Below are 16,959 nucleotides of genomic sequence, written 5' to 3'. Positions count from 1 at the left end.
AATTCAAGTGCACCCCTTCGGTCCTACTGGCCAGTTTTGTATATTATTCATTTTTTAGGACTATAATAGTTTTGTTTTTATTTAAATTTGTTTTTAAGTCTTATAGCCATTCGATTAGCTAACATTTTATTGTATTTGTAAATAAATGTGCTGATTGTAATGCGATCTGTTAATTTTTGTTTTCTTTTAAATTTAATTTTAATTTGTCAAATCTGTCAGTTATGATTTTGTCAGGTGGTATTGCTCTGTCAGCCAAGTTATAGATACATATCACACATAAAATCAATAAATGATGTGATAAATTTATGTATTTAGTCATAGATTAAGGAGTAAAATCGAAATGAGATGCAATACTTAATTATGATAATTTACTCCCAGACTTGTGGATGCTTTTGGATTCATATGTCAATGTGATGATCTGGTAGATGTCCAAGCCAGAAATGAGAGAGCCGACCGATCACTCGGAATGCAAAAAAAACCCTTTAGACTATTTTGACCTCCTCCTCTCTTAAATTGTTTATGTTGGGTTCTTTTTGTGCAGAGTTGACCATAGTGCTGTGACTGGGAGAACAGTACTGACAGAGTCGGCAGGTTTCTTGGAAGTCCAAAACCTAGTGGAACAATACCACAGGTATGAGGCAGGCGAAGAGATTCTTACAAAGGAATTACTGGAAGGCAGTCCCTACCCAACCAGGATTCTAGTTGGACTCCTGAAAGAGCTCTGCCATTTAAAAAAGCACATGCACGGATAGGAGTACGGACAGAAGAAACACTGTGCAGATACTGCCAGATAGAGGTAGAGACCGCAGAACACATTTTATGTTTCTGTGAAGGTCTTCGTATGTTTAGTTTTTCGGATTTCTTTGTTGTACTGGATCAAGAAATTTCTGTATCCAACTCATTATGGGTCTTGGCTTGGTTGAATGAAGTCTTTACTCAAGCTCTCAGTCATTCTAGGTATTTGCTCCAGACTGTTTTATGTTTATTAAGCCTTCTTTTTCCATGCAGTTTTTGGTGTAGGAGCCTAGTTAAGCGTTGGTTACCTCCCACAAAGAAATTTCTTGGTTCTCCTAGGATCACCCATTGTGTTTGTACCTTATCTGGTACAACAACTGTTGGTGTTCCTGGAGTTCCTGTATGTTGTTTCTATGAGAGAGGGAGTGTTCAGATCAAATCTAATATGCCTGTGATCAGAATTTGATGGCTCCATGGATACATTCCACTTTAAGATATTTTCATAACTCCTTGGGAAGTAACGGTAAGGTCCAAGACTTCTTGCCTGCATCAGGCGATGAAGGTAGGTTCTGTGCCGATATTAGCAATGTTTATCCTTTCACCAGTAAGGAATTTGATAAGGACTCACCTCGGTTGTTGATGTCAGTACTTCCCCATATAGTGCAGTGAGCATTTGCATCACATCCCATGACTAGTTTCATGTTTTGTTCCCTGGAGTACATCAAAATGTCGTCCAGCAACTTGGATGGGCATGGTTCCTCTCTCAGGAAGTAAGCTTAGCAGATTAGCCATCTTCTTTCTCCATCCACAGTCTTTGCTGTTAGGATTGTTAAATGTTATAGTGGGGCAGGTATGCATTGCCCTTCGTAAACTTTGTAGCTTGTTCTGTGTCAGTGTTTCTGACTTGTTCAGTGTTTTTGGCCACTATACTCCATATGTGAGCAGGGGTCTGACCATTGTGGTGTATAACCAATATACCATTCTGAGGTTTATACCCCAGTTTTTACTGCATGATCTCTAGCCAATGATTAGTAGAGCCTTGGCTTTATGCAGAATGTTGCCTATGTGTTTTCTTGAATTAAGCCTTTGGTCAATTGTTACACCTAGGTATTTTGTTTCTTAGGAGAAAGTTAAGGCTTCATCTTTTATAGTGATTAGATTTAGCTTTCTTCATCTTCTTGTAGAAGGTATGAGGTATGCTTTCTCAGGGTTTATATTTAAACCTATTTTATCACACCATCTTTCTACAATATATAGGGCGTTTTGCATCTGATTTGACAGTATCATCAAATTTCCCCTTTTATGATTGTTATCAGGTCATCTGTTGTCATCTGTACCAAACAACCAAATTTGACACTAAGAAGGCCTCAGGACATGTATGTAAGGACATCATTAAAAAAAAGTATACTGTCTTTTTTAATTGTTTGGACTTTGGACTTGTTGGAAGGTTATTCACTTCCAGACAGGCTGACCCTCCAACATTGGCTTTCGACGAGTAGGTCATTTCAGCCCCCAACGCATGCAAAATATAATCTAGTCTAAAACTAACATCTATAATACAATCACACAAATAAATACATTCACACCTATGAACATTGCACTCATTCTGGTAAGTCGGTGGAGAACTCGATATTCCTCCATTGACCTGCATACAATAGTAATAAGCTAATCTAAATTACGGTCGATGGAGTACTTTTATAAATATTCCGCCCTAACAACACACTGCTGAAGGGGCGGTGTTGACGCTATATTTCACCATCAGCCCCTCACCAGTCACACTAATAAATACACGCCCTCACACAAAACAGATCTATACAATAGAAAAATCTCACGTCCTCTCAAAAGCGGAACAGAAGACGCAGAAACGCGTCACCGTGTATGAGAACCATTCTTAAATTCGGTGGCATGCCTACACGCTCTCTGTAAGGAGCCAAGGCATGACAAGCCTTTTTACATTTTTGTTTTAAGTATATGTTGCCAATATAAAAAGAAAACTACAAAGACCTGCAGGAGTTACGATAAGATAGAGAGATATAGAGATAAGATAGAAAGAAAATTCTACAAAAATCTAGGCAATAAATAAATAAAAGCGTTTTATAAAAAATTTTTTTTGTATATATTGTAAATTAGGCATCCACAAAAGAGGCACAATACTATATACGTCGTATCATTTTTCCTGTTTTTTCTTTTCTTGAAATACTTCCAAAAATGGACTTAACACGTTTTTCCCCTGTAGTCTTCAATGCGAAAAGTATGTCGGTGAAGGCAAACGGAACAACCGTTTTCTAGTTAAGAATTTTGCATTTTCTCTATATCCTCACAGCATCATGGCCCCTTACCATACCTGACATCGATAGCCTTAACAAATAATCGAGATAACTTTATTCTGAGGTGAAAAATGATATTATTAACAAACAAGAAAGAAGGAACATTTAAGAAATATTTAGTCTCTAGCTTTTACCCGCGACTCTGTCCATGCGGGACTCTGTTTTAATATACTATTTAATGCGAAGCAGAGTGCTAGTAAGGCTTATATTCTTCTCTTCTTCGGTCTATACATGGTAAAAATTGTTGATATGATGCCCTCAGGGATGGAATTTCAAGAAATCCTTTCTTAGATGCTATCCATATCCTTGTATGAATGCAGCGTCGAAATTTCAGCCCTTTAGATCCAGCAGTTTGGTCTGTGCGGTGTCTAGCAAAAAAGGTCTTACACAAACCCCAAGTTAATTTTGGCTAGGATTCGCGTAACTTTCTCATCTAGCTGGGAAATGATATTAACTTTATTATTTTAAATGAGACTCCGATATTTTTACTGTACAATTCGATTCTAGAGCTTATTTTATGCCACCTTTACTAAAAGGAAATTTTGATAGGATTGACGTTTCGGATTTATGCCCGAAGGAAGACGAGTGAGGGAAGCATGCTTTTTGTAACTAATTTGTAATGGCTCTCAATTGTTATTGTTGCAGATTTACCAATTATTAAAACACACTGACAGGCAAAAAATTCCACCCACTTGAATTTAACTTGATTTTGATATATTTTTATATATTAATCAAAGCTTCACGTTTTTTTAACGTTTAATAATTGAGTCTTTATCTAAAATAGTAAAAAATATGTAAATTGCTAAGGAAAAAAAAAGACTGGCAGATGAAATTTGTTTTAGATTTTTAATTAACATTTCAATATCCTACTGTAGCCTTAAATACATCTCGAAGACACCTCGACATACTTTCTACCATTCTGGAAATGTCTCTTTGATGGAGGTTAGCCTATTCTTCACGAAGAGTCCTTTCAAGATGGTGGAGTGTATCAGGAAGTGATGGACGTGCTTTTTTTCGTCTTTTGTGGTTATCCCAGAAATGGGGTTCAAGTCGAGAGAAGAGGCTGCCCAGGCTAAGACCCTGATTTTATGCTGTTGAACGTACGTTTGTACTACGGGAGGTACATGTGGACGGGCATTATCGTGCATTAGAATAGGATTGTCGCTGATTTCATCGAAGATAGGCGACGTTTCATCCACATAGCGAGTGGCCTCCACAAACAACAACCAACTCTGTGCGACTCTCCATTGAAATTCCCGCCCACACCACCACTGAGCTACGATGAAAAGCTTGGCTCTGTGAAAAATTACTGGCTTTGTACGTTTCATTTCGCCTTTTCCACACTCTTTCACGCCCTTTTGGAGATCGTAGAGCGAATCTACACTCATCTGTAAAACGTACAATAGACCAATCGTCCAAAGACCAATGGATATGTTCTCGAGCAAATGGGAGCCGTTCAACTCTGTGTTCTGGTCAATTCTGGTCCTCTTACGGAGCGAAAAGCCATCAGTCCATACTGATTTAATCTTCTTCGAGCAGTGCGTTCAGAAATTTGGACACCTCGAACTTCTTGGAGCTGACGAATCCCTTGAACAACAGTGCCGGTTTTCTGTTACCGGGCCTTCTATGGTAGGACCCAGTTTCTCGAAAACGTCTCGCAGAGTTTTATAAGGAACTCCGGTGGCAATAGCCGCATATGTGATGGAACGTCCATCATGAGTAAGTGCTACACCATGCGCAACATACTCAGCACTAAGTGGCATTTTTAAGTTTAAAACTTGAAATTAAGAAAACAAAGATGATACAACAACCGCGTGCAGCGTTGCAACGAGGGTTTAGGTTTTAGCTAACATATGATGATTTTAGCAAAATTATGTAATTAAAACCTTTTATTTTGTCATTTTTCAAAATAAGTAAAATTGTTAGGGAAAATAAATACTACAAAATTAGCAATATCCCTAGCCTTTTTTGAGCAGTTTATTTAAGATTCAGACTTCAACCACTGCACTCCGCCATATTTTCTCAAAGGTTATTACATGGCAAGTCCTAGGCAATTGTTAATCTTCGTAATAAAAAGTACGCCCGTTTGAACGAAAAACGGCTGCTTGAACGAGCGTGATGTGCAGCGGAAAACGTGAAGAAGGGATGGCCCGTAGGCGGGTTGGTGGGGTTTATGAAAGCAGGTGAAGACTCAGGCAATTTCCTCAATGTGTTTGTATCTTTGGTTATTAGTAATTGGTATGGATTTTGTTCCAGAAGAGTAAATTAAAGTAGTAGTAGATCGATGTCGGGCCCTGGAGGTGGGAGTGGCCCAAGCTCCAGTCTCGTCTCCTCCCACCAGACATGCACACCTAGCATCCAGCACAAGGATTTCAGAGTAGAAGGTATTTCACACTCACCCCCATCTGCACCGCGACTCTTGTACCTCAACCGTCCTCCTCGACTTACTTATAGCCTTATTATTATTTTTAATTCTCCGTTCTTTTTAAACATAATAATATTAAGATTGAAATTTTCAATTTTTTTAAACTTTTCTCTTTGTTTCTAGCACAAGGTGTCTCTGGGCTTATATCAGGAAAAATTAGAGTTATGGATAAAAATAATAAGTACTTGTCTTTTTAAAAATAATCCTAGCAGATATTACACCAAATAAATGCATAAGGCTAAAATATGTACATTTGATGAGAATTGGGCAATAGAAATATTTATTTGATTGTAAAATGTGTCGTGAATACGTTGCATGATGATGTGAAACGATATTCATAATTTATTGGGCAACGGCGATTCTGCTTATGAAAATGAAACCCTATATAATATACAGGGTGTTTCAGGATTAAATGTCAATACTGCCATGATGGATTCGCTAAATAAAACGTAGTACAGTGCGACCAGAACGAGGTTTCTGTCTTGGCTCTTTCCTGAGATATTGGACATTTTTATGATTTTAGACTAAAATCAGACTTTTTTGAAACATAAAATTTCAAAGTTTAGCGTCATTGAAATACAAATCTGAACTTTATTTTACAAACCACATTTAATTTCCCACAAGATAACGTCTTCGTTGAAAAATTCTCGCTTCCGAATACACGAAGTTGCTCACAGATAATAAATGGCAAAAACCACTTTTTTTTAAATATTCAATTGTTGAGCTCGTGCAATGACTTTTCCATCAAAATTTTCGGGGATTACATCAAAGTTGCTTTATTTTATAAGTATTCCAACGTCATATTCACTTTTACTTGTTTTTCAAGAATTTTTGTTAGTGAAATCTCCTTTGCAAGGTTGAAAATCGTGATATCGAACCCAAGATGAGCAGCGACGCAAGAACACCGTACGTGTCATTTTTTTTTTTTTTTTTTTTTTTTGCTGGATTAGAACCCAGGACCTTTACCATGGCAGTATTGACATTTAACCCTGTGACACGCTGTATAATAAATATTAGAAGATATGTAATATACAGGGTGTTCGGCTAATCGTGTTACAAACTTTGCCAGTAGATTCTACATTCAAAAATGAACCAAAAAGTCCTAATTAACTATGGTCCGAATCTCAGCAATTTCGGAGTTTTCCACTTTTTCGGATTTTTTAAGATTTCACGACCTTGCTTCAAATAAACATTGATAACTCAAAAATTAAAAGCTTTTGGACAAATCCGTTGATACCATTAAAAACTACGTTAAATTTTCAATAAGATGTGCTGAATATTAAATTTGTAAACATTCGTGAAATAAGCGTTTTAGTAGCCAGAACTTTGAAAAAGATTTTTTTCAATGTTGACAAACATACTATGGTGATTCGAAACTACTTTTTCCAAACCTAGAGACCAGCAAATGTCAGACAACATACTCCATTTAATATCCTTTCTAGTGGTGTAATTGCGGTTTTAATTACTTTTTTCAAGGTGAATAAATTGATGGAGGAAAAGAAAAAACCGTGGTTGAGGTAAGGTGGAAAATTTAAAAAATTACTTAAGGAAATTTTAAATAAAATTATTAAACTTTTTTTAAATTTGGGTTCGAAACCGAAATAGTGCAAGTGTTTATTGATTTAACAACGGTTTTTCTTTTTCCTTGATCAATTCCTTCATCTTTGAAAAAGTAATTAAAAAAGCAATTGCACCACTAGAAAGGATATTAAATGGAGTATGTTGTCTGACATTTGCTGGTCTCTAGGTTTGGAAATAGTAGTTTAGAATCACCATAGTACAAGTTTGTTAACATTGAAAACAATATTTTTCAAAGTACTCGCTACTAAAACGCTTATTTCACTAACGTTTACAAGTCTAATATTGAACACATCTTACTGGAAATTTAACGTAGTTTTCAATGGTTCGGTTTTGGAGTTATAATCGTTTATTTGAAGTAAAGTTGGGATATCCTAAAAAATCAGAAAAAGTGGAATAGCTCAGCTGTTGAGATTCGGACTACAGTTAGTTAGGAATTTTCGGTTCATTTTGGAATGTAGAATCTACCGTCAATGTTTGTAACACGTGTGTAGAGTGGTTTGCTCGTTTTTTTCGTATACTTCATGGTTTTATCTCTCAAGCCGTTCAAAATACATTTAAGTCCCAGGATAAGTCTCGGGCCTCGTTTTTACAATTTTCTACTGAAATTGCTCATAAAAAAAATCAAAATAATCTAGGTTTGGAATAGACCGTTGGAAAGTTCATAAAATGTTGAAGTTTTTAGCTGGTTTGACGTTTTAAAAAATTCAATGCGAAGGTGCTACGGTTAAAGGAATTGATGCAAAATTACCATTTCGCAAATTGCACGATGTTTATGCAGTTGTTATGTAAGTGGATTGGTAATTTTAAGAACAAAAGTGGACCAAACTAAAAGGAAATCCGGTGCTAAATTTAAAAATGGGGTCAAAAGTTGGGAAAAAGTTACGTTTGTTATGCAATCAACATCGGAAAAAGTTATGTTAAAGTAGCGAAAATTCAGATTTTCTTACATAAACACTAAAAAAAAATCGTAACTTTTGAACGGATCGAGATAAAACCATGGGGTTTACGGTATTCTACTCCACTACTGTACTGTCAGGTAACAAAACTTTTTTAACACGACGAGCTGACCACCCTGTATAATAAATAATATCTATTTTGCCTTAATGGAAATACAAAAAATAGTACAGTGCGTTTTGACACAAGAATATATGATGATGCGTGATGATGAACCAAGCTGTTTATGTTTTGAGATCAGCGTTGTGGTCAAAGAATTGTTTATGAACGCAGAGCCGTGAGGAAGAAATAAATGCCGAAAGCTTGACAGTAGTGTGTAATAATTGTCATTCTTGGATTCAATAAAGCTGTCAGTTAACGGTATTAATCCTAATTCATGCATAAATCTATATACAACGTTATAAAAAAAATTATTATATTTCGTTGTATTAACTTTGGGAGCATTAATAACATTTACGTACATCAACAGATTGCGGTGATTAGTTTCGTATTTTTATTATGACTTTGGAACACAAATTTTATTTAAATGATTTGTGTATATTTTTACATTTTTTATGGGTTTTGCAATAGTATAATAGGCCGTAACTAGTCAACCCAGGTGTTTTAGAACAAATATTTTTTAAAAGCGTTGTTGTAATGGAAGTATTGGGTACACAACGGAAAGTCACGGGATACTGTTATTCTGAATATTAAAAAAAAAAAAAAAAAAAGGGAACCGTGTCTTATTAAATAAAAAGCAAAAACCTTTATGCTACCCTGATCAGTTTTTGATTGATTGTATTTTAAAAAAAATCTTACATCATTAGGGCAGCGAATGTACCTAAAATCAGGTCTGAAAATTAAAAGGGGGCGTCGGTAATCGCAACTGTGAAGACACGGCGCTCACGGCTCTAAGGTCCCGGGTTCGAACCCAGCGCCTCTTTTCAAAAACACCCATACCTGACCTCTGCTGTTGCAAACCCACGAAAATAAGTTAAAAAAAAGATTATTTGGAGATCGTGAGATGCGGTCTGGTGTGACGTTGGTTTTAGAAAAACATTTTCTTTACCGTGCCAACGTTTCGATCTATACTGAGATCATCTTCAGGCCCCAAAGTGTTTGTTTTCTGTGTAGATGTATAATTCTTGTGTGTCATGTTGAATGTGCGTTACACCAGACCGTATCTCACGACTTCCAAAAAATAATCATTGGCTAACGGTCACTAAACACCACACATTTAACAAAAAAAAAGAGAGAGAGAAAGAGAAAGAGAAGCGAAACAGGCAAGGCTGAATTTACTTGCACATCGAAATTTACAAACTAACTCAGTAAATTGGATAATAAAAGCCAAAATTTTAAATTAATAAAATTCTTTCGTACAACTCGATAGAAAATATCGACCAAAACGCTCGATTTATCGATGAAACTCTTTAGATATGACATAATTAAAATAATGGTTGATCTGCTGACAACAATGCATCAGTTAACAATCCAACGGAATGAAATTAGTTGATAGCTAAAGATTTTATAATCCAACAGATAATGTAAAAAAAAAGTTCGGCATTCAATTCTTATGATGGATGAGAATTTTAAATTTTATCGTATTTTTATGAATGATCAAATCTCATGGGAGAAAATTGGCTTGGACCGTTAAATTCGTCTTTACAGGGATAAATTTATTTTATTCCTCAGATCCAGTCTCACTAATTTTAGAATTAAACAATTCATTTTCAATTTTTAGAAAATTTTGTTGTACCACTTATTCGAACGTAATATTAAATGTTAATCCATTTATGTTTAGTGGTCTAATTGAACAAATTACTTATTTCAATTAATTATTCTTTTTATGTAAGGTTTTGGTTGAGATGAAAAAGTTAGTGTGACGAGCGGAGTTCGAACCCACGACCTTCGGCTCAATACGCCGCTGCTCTAACTAATCCCGCTCGTGACACTAACTTATGTCACGATAGATGAAGTGGTTAGGGCAGCGGCGTATTGAGCCGAAGGCCGTTGGTTCGAACCTCGCTCTTGACACTAAGTTGTTCGCCTCAACCAATAATTAAGTGAAATTAATATTCAAGTTTGTAGGCGAGAAAATTTATCAAGTTGTAAATTTTTATTTACCGGTCTGCGAATCGTTAAGTACTAGTCATAATACGAACTTGCCATTATTATTTTCACCGTGTACAGGGACACGGTTGTTGTAGTTCGCATCCTGGAATCGACTAGTAGAACGAAAATAAAATTTCATCTCTATTCCTACAATTGGGCTTTCACAGAGCGTACGGACTTCACTGTCAATAGGCGCAATGTCGAAACTCGACTCCACTGTACACGTTACTAGGCGGACTAAGTTGATGTGGGATAAGGCTGGAAAACATAAATTTCCAGGTTATCCAAGAAAATATCGCGGATAAAATATGTAAACTGTCCCCAGATAGTACGGAGAAATTAATTAACAATTTCAACGTGCACATAAGTAATAAAACCAATAGAAAGACTTAGCAAGAAACTATATTATGTCTGTACATTCTTGTTTCTAATTCGATCGTTATTCGTTTGACTGATAAAAAGAGATGGGCCTGATATCTGGTGAACGTGTTCTACCCTCTACCCCATGGTTGTTATTTAATATACCTTCCCATCTATCCCCCCAAAAGCCACTCTAATTAACTAATTTTATACGTAGCATGTGTGTCGTTATCTACAGGATCGCTCTTTTCTTTCGTTTTTTTTTTTCAGTCCACCACTGTGGTTTGAAAAGTAATCGCGATTACCAAATGTTGTTTTCGTCGCATTGCAAAAATCTTAGAAAGGATAACATGTTCGCTAGTTATTGAGTTGTAAGTCTGTCTATAAAGTTCTTAATCTCTCCTTCTGAGTATGGTTCACCCAATTACATGCTGTATCGTATCAATTCAGTCAATATATATAAATTACATAAAAAAGCGTAATTTTTAAATCCAGAACAGCAGCATTTAGAATAATTTTGATCCCAGGGTACTACCATTATTTCAAGGGGTGAAGGCAAACAGTGTTTGGAACTGCATGGAGGCCCTGACGGAAGTCAGAGACACTGATGAATCCAAAGACCTAACTGGCAGTAAACCTAGGTAAATATGTTACAGTTTTCCAGTGTGAAATCATAGCGATTGAACACTCCTCCAGAGAAATAAAAAGGCTGGGAATACATTCCCGGAAGATAGCCATCTTATCTGACAGTCAGGTAGCATTTAAGGCTCTAACCTGCCAGGGTGAAGGCAAAGAGTGTTTGGCACTGCATGAAGGTCCTGACGGAAGTCAGAGACACCAATGAATCCAAAGACCTAACTGGCAGTAAACCTAGGTAAATATGCTACAGTTTTCCAGTGTGAAATCATAGCGATTGAACACTCCTCCAGAGAAATAAAAAGGCTGGGAATACATTCCCGGAAGACTGCCATCTTATCTGACTGTCAGAGCCAGGCAGGGTGAAGGCAAAGATTGTTTGGAACTGCATGGAGGCCCTGACGGAAATCAGTGACACTGATGACCTTACCTTGGCATGGGTCCCTGGTCACTCGGGGCATAGAGGCAACGAAGGTTGACATGTTGGCCAAAGAGGAGGTCAAGACGGACTCTCTGGTTCCTGAACTCTACTGTGGCTTAGCATTCTGCCACAAAAGAGGATACATCTTAAAATGGACACAGTCTGTAAGGTTGAATGTCACACATTTTCTTTTCTTGTCATTTTCCAACAAAATGAGCTGAAAGGTTAAATTAAGGTGGTCCTATGCTTAAAAATACTTTGGAAGAGAAAATATTATTTCAAAAGTGTTTAAAAAGTCAGTTGAGACATTGCGGTGTTGCTTCTTCATTGGCGAGCCATTGTCCAGAACGTATGCTGTTATCGTAAAGAATCGACATTTCATCACAACTAACAATTCCACCCTGAAAAGGTTCGTTTTTGTTTCGGCAAAGAAGTATTGCGCAAACTTCATAACTTCATTTTGAACCCAATTTTCTAGCTTTTTCACATTTCCGACTGCCTTAAGGTGGTCAGCGACGGTCGATTTCCTAACTGAAAGATTCTCTGCAAGTTCTCGAACAGTTGTTCTGGGATTTTCTTCGACCGAAGCTGGCAGAACATCATCACCTAGGGAAGAAATACTTTTTTTATTTAGTTTATACTCGTAAAACGAAATTACGCGAAAATCTCGTGTTGACATCTAAGCAGGACTGAATTATTCCCATGTAACGAAATGCTACTGAGTCAAACAAAGTTTTTTTTGTTTAGAAGAGGATTAAAAAGTGTTGACATTAGTGCAAAAGAATAACATATCAAACTAAATAATTTATTACATAGAGGGGTCACTGAAAGAAAACATGAAAACCTGCATTACTTTCCGGACAGCCCAATAATTCAAAACTTCCCTCCCAATCACTCTATGCCACAATTTTGGAAATTTGCAGTTTAGGAGGTTGAAACAAAATATGATATAGTGTGAATGCGCTGTAATTAGCAATTAAAATGAAGAAAATATCCACGTATATTCAATTGCGAAAGTCAATACTGAATGGGACGTTCAAATCCGTCAAAAACAAATGTATACTTCGGGGCATGTCGCCGACCAATAATGCTTTATAATAAACAGGGTTATTATTTTGGCAAAAATGTTCTCATGGTCTAAGGTGGCCGTACTGTGATATTTTAAAGATGTTAACTAACATAGAATCTCTGTGTACAAGTCAAATTTTGACGTTTTCTCAGTGTCACTTATACGGGGATACGTCAATGCTTGTAGAAGGTGGTCTCCTGCTGTCAACTTTACAAATATGTAAGAAAAGGCGGAAATCAGTAGAGAGAACAAGGAAAGGTTTTCTCCAACTATTCATTTCCAATTAATATCTGGATAAACTAGAGATGAAAAAAGTGTATTTTTATTGAGTATATATATTTATTTATTACATATACAATGACAGGCAAAAAATTCCACTTACTTGTAATATAACTTGATTTGTATATATTTTTAAAGGTTAAACAAAATTTCTCCTCTTTTAAAGTTTAATAATTGAGCCTTTGTCTAAAAAAGTAAAAAAATAAAATAAATTGCTAAGGAAAAATGACGGACAGATAAAATTTGTTTTAATTTTGTTTTAGATTTTTAATTAACATTTCTACATCGCTATTTCCTTCTCTTGCCTTAATTATATCTCGAAGACGCCACGGCATACTTTCTACCATTCTGGAAATGCCTCTTTGCTTGTGGATAGCCCATTCTTCACGAAGAGTCCTTTCAAAATCGTGCACTGTATCAGGTAGTAATGGACGTGCTGTTATTCGCCTTGTGAGGTTATCTATGTTCAAGTCTGGAGAACGGACTGGCCAGGCTAAGACCAAGTTATGCTGTTAAAGGTACGTTTGTACTATGCGAGCAACATGTGGACGGGCATTATCGTGCATTATAATAGGATTTCATAGAGGGATAGGCAACGCATGATGTTCCAAAATTTCATCCACATAGCTAATGACCGTCACTCCTCACGAACAACAAACTATGTGCGACTTTCAATTGAAATTCCCGCCCACACTATCACTGTGCTACGTTGAAAAGGTTGTCGAGAAAAATTACAGGCTTTTTACCTTTCATTTCGCCTTCTTCAAACTCTTTTATGCCCATCTGGAATCGTCTAAAGACCAATGGGTGTTCTCGAGCTAATGGGAGCCGTGTAACTCTGTGTGTTCTGGTCAATTCTGGCCATCTTACGGGGCGAAAATTACTGATTTAATCTTCTTTGAGCAGGACGTGCAGAAATTTGGACACGTCGAACTTCCTGGAGGTGATGAGTCGCTTGAACAACGGTAAAGTGCCGGTTTCGCAAAATTCTCAAAGTCAAAAAACGGTCATACTGTGGTTCTGTTACTCTAGGGCGTCCAGAACCTGGCTTTCTATGGTAGGACCCAGTATCTAGAAAACGGCTTTGCTTAGGGAACTCAGATGGCAGTAGCCGCATACCTGATGGAACGTCGATCATCAATAAGTGCCACCTATGCAAAACATCCTCAGCACTCAGTGACATTTTTAAGTTTAAAAATTGAAATTAAGAAAACAAAGATGAAACCTTCAGAACTTCCAAATTAGCTTAATAAAGTTTGATAAACTTTCCGTACAAAGTCAACATTGAAAAATCCTTTATCCTTGTTTTGGATTAAGCATTAAGTGTGTTTACCTCTAATAGATATTCCCAATTTAAAACATAGCATAAAGAAATACTTATTGATAAAAACAATTAGACAAATTAAGAGCGGAAGTTTCTTTTATCGAGAAATTAAAAAAAAATCAATTGGGTGGAATTTTTGCCATAGCTTTAAAATGTAATTGAGGGTTTAATTATTACTTTTGTCGTGTTATTTATTAATCTATTTAATTCTAATTAATTACTTCTTTCAATTACTTAATCTTTTTGTGTAAGGTTTTGGTTGAAATGAAAAAGTTAGTGTCACGAGCGGGATTCGAACCCACGACCCTTCGGTTCAATACGCTCTAACCACTTGAGCCATCGTGACTTCGACCCACTAGGTCACCAACTCCCCATCTCAACCTACAACCTTTCGAATTTTCCCTCCTTTTTGCCATTTTTCAAATGTCGTGTAATCAGGATTCGATCCTCAGCGACATATGAAGTGGCCACGGGGAGCTGTTAGAGAAGTGATATTTCGTTTTACTTATTAAATCCATTATATTTAGTGGTCTATTGACCATTTCATTTCAACCAAACCTTATATAAAGAGATTAAGTAATTGAAAGAAGTAATTTGGTCAACGCCGTTGTAGTTAAAGCTGGGCACTGAATCCAAAGATGTCCCTATGGCTGAACACAGGCGTTGTTAGACCCATCATTGGTTTGGTGGACTAAGACATTACAGCTAAGGGCCGTTCAGATCCTCAGTACTGTTCAGAGATCGGGATGTCTGAGCATCACTGTGGCAATGAGAACAACCGCCAAGGCTGACCTGGAAGTCCTTCTGAGTGTAACACCACCTCACTTTACCCAGGGCAGAGGGGCAACGAAGAGGCTGATAAATTGGCCAAGGAAAGGTCAGTGAGGGTACGTATTGCCCTGAACCCTTCAGTGGCTTACCAAACTGCCAAAAACGATGATCCATTACACAATGGGAATGTAGTCCAGTACAGAAGCATACGAAAAGTTTTATGCACACTAACTTCTTCATTTCAACCAAAATCTTACATAAAAAGATTATCTATTTATAATCTTATATTATTCTTATAATAAAGTTGATTTGTTTGTTAAAACTGTTGGCCCTTCTTTGCTTTTATTTTTATTTTATATCCTTTTTTAATAGTTCATATTGTAATGATTGATTTATTGTGTTGTTTGACTGTCCTATGCTTGGGTAACTGACCTGTTTCGACTGTAATTAAATTGAATAAAATTAAAAAAAAAATGAAATGGAAAAAAATCAATTGAGTGGAATTTTTTGCCTGACAGTTTACTTCCGGAAAAAATTGTCAGATGTAGACGTACCCTTTACATCGGCCACGATTTATGTCTGACATAAATATCATGGAATAACAGTCAGATGTAAATCTTAACACGTAAACGCCATGGTCGGTCGTTAACGGAATAAACTATTTTTAAGGGATTTCTTACAGAAATGTCCGGTTATTTCTTGACGTACCGAATGGATTGCGATTGAATTTATTTGAAAATACACAAACCGGGGCTATAGTTTTGGCCGGAATCGATATCGAGGGCGGAGCAAATTGTGGGTGTGGTCTGACCCACGGAGGAACCAATCCGGCCTCAACCACTCAAAGGCCATCTGCCTCCGTCTCAGCCACAGCTCATTCTCATCCGGCCCAATAAGAAATCCAAACGCGAAAAATAAATTAAGCTTTCCTCTTTTTTGAAAGTCCAATCTTCCTGTTAGAAAGGAAAAACTCGACTCAAGAATATTCTAGCAAGTTACTGGTCAAAAATATAAACTGCTTAAAAATCAATAGGGGTAGATGTAATTTATTATTATTCTATTAATTTTAATCAAATCAACCGATATATTCTTGTTAGTTGGATAAAGCAAAATAGAAAAAAAAATGTTAATCCTCATTTTCAATAACGGATTCACGTAAGAATAGTAAGCGTGAAGATTACTCATTTTGTAAACAAACTCCTTTTCTAGTCTTTCTTCCATTTTAATCTAGTTGTTTTCTCTTAAACCATGGAAAGACATCATCTTGAACCAGAAGTTTGCAATATTGTTGTGAGAATGAGTCATCTAGCTCACCGCAAAGCGGATATCGCAGAGGCAGTTGGCGTTTCTCAGAGATTCCGTGAGACTGGAAGTGCCAATAGGAGGCCTGGTAGTGGATCTCAGCGCACCACGGCGCTAACGGAGGACAGAAAAATTGTCATTGCTGCAAGACGGAACCCTTGGTATAAAATAAGCTCTAGAATCGAACCTCGAACTTCCTGGAGCTGATGAATCGCTTGAACAACAGTATGGAGCCGGTTTCGTAAAATTCTCAAAGTCAAAAAACGGTCATCCTGTGGTTCTGTTACCCTAGGGCCTCCAGAACCGGACCTTCTATGGTAGGACCCAGTTTCTCGAAAACTCTCGCAGAACTCTGATGGCAATAGCAAACCTGATGGAACGTCCATCATCAACAAGTGCCACACCATGCACAACATCCTCAGCACTAAGTTGTGTTTGAAATTAAAAAAACAAAAATGAAAATAGTTTATTTCTTCAGAATACAAATGAGACTAAATAAACATTTTAAATTTCGTAAAAAGTAAACATTGAAAAATCCTTTATCCTTGTTTTGGATTAAGAATTAAGTGTGTTTATCTCTAACTGATATTCCCCATTTAAAAGATAGCATAAAGAAATATTTATTGATATAAACGATGACACAAATTAAGGGCAGATTTTCTTTTGTCGAGAAAATGAAAAAAA

General features: G+C 36.6%; 1 protein-coding gene across 2 annotated transcripts in view; it reads left to right on the top strand.

Annotated features, from left to right (window-relative positions):
- Window positions 1–16,959, top strand: part of LOC106670440 (Krueppel-like factor 1) — a 46,911-nt gene that overhangs the window by 25,895 nt on the left and 4,057 nt on the right. The window contains exon 1 of one of the 2 annotated variants that reach the window (XM_024230428.1): window positions 5,405–5,446. The exons of the other annotated variant lie outside the window; for it this stretch is intronic. The gene's annotated coding sequence lies outside the window, so the exon portion shown is untranslated. Of the gene's footprint in view, window positions 1–5,404; window positions 5,447–16,959 lie in introns of those variants that run through there. 2 annotated transcript variants of the gene reach the window in all.

Source organism: Cimex lectularius, unplaced genomic scaffold (assembly GCF_000648675.2).
Source record: "Cimex lectularius strain Harlan isolate CLEC.00 unplaced genomic scaffold, Clec_2.1 scaffold31, whole genome shotgun sequence".
Classification (NCBI taxonomy): Eukaryota; Metazoa; Arthropoda; class Insecta; order Hemiptera; family Cimicidae; genus Cimex; species Cimex lectularius.
Note: the sequence above shows the minus strand (reverse complement) of the source record. Positions and strands in the feature narration are given on the sequence as shown.